Genomic DNA, 4,805 nt, shown 5'->3' on the forward strand with positions numbered 1-4,805 from the left:
GATGTGACGAAAGGGAGGCCACGGCTCCAGTGGCAGACCCCCACTGTGGCGTTTCCTTGGACATGGCAGACGGCGCCCTGGAGCCCCTGGCAGCTGCAGGTGCAAAGTTCACGGCAGAGAAAAGAGCCAATTGCTTGGTGAGGATGAGGCAGGTGAGCAGTCAGCAGCGGGGTTGCAGATGCTGGGCGGCCCTACTTCAATCTCACACCTGGAGTTTTAAGAGATGGACCAAGTGGGACCAGCAGATGGCATGATTGCTGGTCCCAGGAAGGTATATTTCAAAGCTTGGCTTTTTGTGGACCCCGTTTTTTAACTCACCAGAGACAGAGGTAGAAAGCTCCCTCTGACGGGGCCAGTCTCCATTCTGTCAGGATCTTGGGCACAGATGTGTGCCCGGTGTTTTTCAGGCTGATGGGACCAGGACTTGAACCACGGCCAGCCGTGTAGTACCTAGCTTCCTCTGTGCAGTGCCCAGCTGCTGCACTATAGGGCTGGGTGGCCCTTTAGAAATGCACTTAACAAACAAGAAAGTCGGCCTGTAACTCTGCACCAGTCCTGCTCCCTTTCAGCCCACAATCCCCTTACCCAGCAGGGCCTGTCATCTGCTTGCCCTGAGCAGACGTGGCCTGAAGCAGCAGGACAGTAAGGACTCCGGCACCGCCGGCCCGCTCGTGCTGTACCCGCACTGGGTAGGAGGCGGTTTCCGGCGTCAAGTGGGTGCTCACATGCATGTCTGCTGCCTCCTGAGTACATTGTGAGAGCACACCCCATGGGGCCGCCTACTCCCCGGCGTCTAAGGGGTAGGAGCTGCACTGGTACAAAAGGCTGTGCTACTCACTGGGGGTGCTGTCAGTCAGAAACGGCCACGTGACCTCACGTGCTGTCTCCTGGGGTACTCGGGGCAGCACAAGCAAATGAGAAGGCACGTGGCACCCATGGGGGCAAGGCGATCCTCACACCTGACCTCTGACTCCAATGTGGCCATCATTGGCCTCTGTGGGCAGGGGCTTGAGGAGTGTGTGCCTGGGACGGTGACACTGGGACACTGACGGGGCTAACCAGGAAGCGAGCTCACTGGAAGCTGCTGCTCCCCTCATGGCCTAGGAAATTCACATCACTTTTCAATGCAGTTGGCAATAATGGAATAAATCCAGAGTCCACAGCCTTGGTTCAAATCCCAGCTGTACCCCTTCCTGGCAGAGATCCCACTGGGGCGTCATTTAAAAGAACTGAGCCTATGCTGCAGGAGGGGACCTGCACAACAAACAGCTTGGTGAGACCGTGATGAGAGAGAATGAAACTAACAAGTGAGCACAAAGCTCAAAGCACATTCCCAGGGCCTGTTAACGTCCCATTAAAGGCAGCAATTCTTCTCTTTAAGATTTGCTACAGAGTGAGTGCCAGAGAGAGAGAGACAGATAGAGAGAAAGCACCTTCCAAGGGGGATGGCCATGCCACAATCCCTTCTCCTCCATTCTCCTCTTGGGATTTTGGGCACGCACACACACATGCACCTAGTGCATTTTTCAAGCTGCTGGGTGTGGTACTTAAACCAGTCTGCCATGTGGGATTCATCTGCCTTAATCGTGCCACCAATTGGCCATTATTTTCATGGTAAATATTACTTCCTCTAGAGGAGCCTCCTTTACCATGCCTCCTATGTGGCCCTCTTCTGAATCCCCCTACCACTATCAGGCCTCCGTGCCTTCCAGGCAGGGGTTCCCAGGTCCTGTATGAAGGCTAGTTCCTGGGGTTACCACAGTAACCACATGCTAGAAGAGACAAGCAAGAATTTGTTTTGTAAACTATGTCTTTTTTGCCACACATATACAGGAGAATAGCTCTGGACTGTTGAAGAGTGCCGGTCTAGGGCCTGGTGGATGGGTAATGTTCACACATCAGAGGCCTCGAGTCCTTTTCCTTTAATGGGACAGCTTTCTGAGTCCATCAGAAACCCACATGAGCACACACTATATAGGCTAGGACAACAGCTCAGGCTGAGAGCCGTCGAGGAAATGAGACTCACTCCACTTCCAGGCAAGGGGAAGAGGGCTGCCGACAGGGTTCACCAGGAGACAAGCGAGCTCGCCAATCTCCTTCCAGAGAGATGAGTATCCTCTCCTCCTAAAAGGGGAATGGCCTCTGTGAAGGGCGAAGGTTGCCGGAGCCCTGCCTCCCACCGTCTAGCATGGAAGGTAGAACAGGCTGCTGGAAGCTCAGTGCTGGTCTGTGGGCAGACAACCTGTTCCACACAAGGAGCTCTAGATGGGACTCCAGGCAAACCACTGAAGCAGTAGAGGCTGGCTATGCCAGGAAGGCGGAGAAGCGTTTCTCAGACCTGCTCAGGTGTGCGCTCTGATGGGGGTTTGCTAACAGCACCTAGGCAGGTTGCTGGGCCAAGGAACCACCATGGTGAGGCAATCTCCCAGCAGAGTCCTAAAGGCACCAGAGGACTGCACCAAGCAGAGGGTGTAGGTGTCCAGAAAGCCATTCCATAGCTAGGGTGGGAAGGGTGAGGTGCTGACGCAGGCCAGCATGCTCTACTCACGTAGGTTATGCCACAGGGAGGGAAGTGAGACTGGGAGCACAGTGGAGAACAGGCAGGGGTTGTGTGTCCAGCCTAGCAGCTACCCAGGTGAGCTGGGGAGCCCCAGAAGTTGCAGGTTGGGTGAGTGTTCCTGTCAGAAAGATAGCCCTGGCTGCAGTGTCAACAAGCCTGAGGGTTCAGCTTGCCAGGTGAGGGCACTAGAAGAGCAAATGAGAGGATTCTACTACTGCCTGCAGGTCTGCTAAATGCCAGGCCCTCTCATGTCTACACCGTCCCATCAGTACCCCAAAAGCACCCAGTTGGGTAGACCTATAAGCAGCCATCCCTCTCAACAGACGAGAATCTGAGATTGCAAGAGATCAAGTGCCATGTCCAAGGTCACACAGCTGGCACAGCCTGGACAGAACTCATGTGTGTCCCTTCTACTTAGTCAAGTGGCTACCCCACAGACCTAGGAATAGCAGGGGTATGAGTGGGCAGTAGGCCCATCCCCCATGCTGAAAAGCCTAGTTATCACTCTGTAGTCAGAGGGCTGACACCTGACCAGAGCTGCTCGCTGGGGAGGTTCACCCCGAAGAGGAAGGGGCCTACATGAGCAAGAGGAGGGAAACACAGGGACTCCTCACTGGTGAGCTGACTGAAATTCACTGAGCACCTAATACATGCTGCTCTCTGTGCCAGGTCCTGGAGAGAGACCCAGCAGGGAACAAAGCAGAGACCTGAACGAATCAGTGAAGTACAGTAGGTTAGAAGGGGGCGAGTGTACCACTATGAGGAAACAAGTAGAAAGCAAGGCGAGGGGCTGGACGGTACTAGGGGACTGCAGCACTAAACAGGTGCATAGGGTGGCTTCATGCAGAGGTGGCAACACAGCAAAAATCTGGGAGAGGGAAAGATGTAGGCCCAGCAGGCAGAAGTGACAGTGGGGCAAAGTTCAAGGCAAGAGTGTGTGTGGCGTGAGGTCCAACAACAAAGCCAGTGTTCCGGGGCTGGCGCTGGCCAGGAGGACAATATTTGTGGAGGGGCATGTCATGCCAGGCTCTGGAGACCACACGGACAACTCTGCTTGGTACTTTTCAGAAACATGATGATGAAGACCTACGTTGGGAGATGAGCAGCAAAGGTGGAAAAGAGCAAAAAAATAAAAATAAAAAAACCACACACCAGGGCCAGCTGGTGGTGTGGAGGTTAAGGTGGCTGGATCCCACACGGCCAGCTGCCTGGTTTGAGTCCCAACCAGTTGGTGCATGTGTACGTGGCCAAAATCCTGAAAGGAGGGAGAGATGGAGGAAAAGGGATTGCTGCTTGATCATCCCCCATGAGAGTGCTTAAGCCCCACCTCCCATGAGCACATGTGTCCTCTGGCAAAATAAAAAAAGAAGAAATGACAGCCAAGGGGTAGAACTGATAGAACTTGGATGCTGGGTATGGGGTGGTGGTGGGGTATGAGTGAAAAAGACCAAAAAGTTTGGAACCTGGTTCACTGCTCCAAGTGGAAGAGGGCTAAGGGCAGAAGTTCCATTAAAGGGCTGCTAGTAAACCACAGCCCTTTTTCAGCCCGAGAGACTCACCCTCTGCCTTCCGCCTCCCTAGATTACTGCCCAGATGCCTAGAGGGGGAGCAGAAAGCTGAGAGCTGCTGAGCCAAGGACACAGATGCAGAGCTCCAGCTCCACTCCGCTGCTCCAGCCCAGCCCACACTCATGCACCTACTCTTTTTTCTTTTTTTTTAAAAACTACTTACTTTAAAATTAATTTATTCTTTTTTTTTCACACGAATTTTGCCACAGAAAGAGAGAGAGAGAGAAAGAAAAAGCCTCCAGGTCTGGGACTCGAACTGTAGTGGCCCCTGTGGCAATTCCAGTGCCTTCACCACGCTGCCTGCCGGCCCCGCACATGCTCTTTTAATCTCCAGGCACGCTCAGTTCCGCACCTCCAGTGACTTCGCTCAGGAGGGTGTCTCAGCCTGGACAGCCTCTCCCTGTCTGCCTCGACTGTCCAGGTATCAAAGGAAGTAGAGTTCGGTGACCTCTCTGGGCCCGTCAAGCTCTCACATCCCCACCCCTCCAGCGCCCGTTCTCAGGGCCCGGCTCACCGCTCGCCGTCCTGGGCTTTTCAGCCAGATGAGAACTAAGGTGATCCTCTCCGGGAACCTGGTCTGGGACCTATTGATCTGGCCCAGGCTCGGGGTGCTCTCGAAGGGACACCCTCAAAAAAAAAAAAAAAAAAAAAAAACCCCCCCGCCCCCCCGTTTAAAA

General features: G+C 54.0%; 1 protein-coding gene across 2 annotated transcripts in view; it reads right to left on the reverse strand.

Moving 5' to 3' along the window:
- The window catches only part of NSDHL (NAD(P) dependent 3-beta-hydroxysteroid dehydrogenase NSDHL), a 21,754-nt gene that overhangs the window by 16,600 nt on the left and 349 nt on the right, over positions 1-4,805 (reverse strand). The gene's annotated exons all lie outside the window — the stretch shown is intronic.

The sequence above is a fragment of the Tupaia chinensis genome, unplaced genomic scaffold, assembly GCF_000334495.1.
Source record: "Tupaia chinensis unplaced genomic scaffold, TupChi_1.0 Scaffold145456_1, whole genome shotgun sequence".
Lineage (NCBI taxonomy): Eukaryota > Metazoa > Chordata > Mammalia > Scandentia > Tupaiidae > Tupaia > Tupaia belangeri.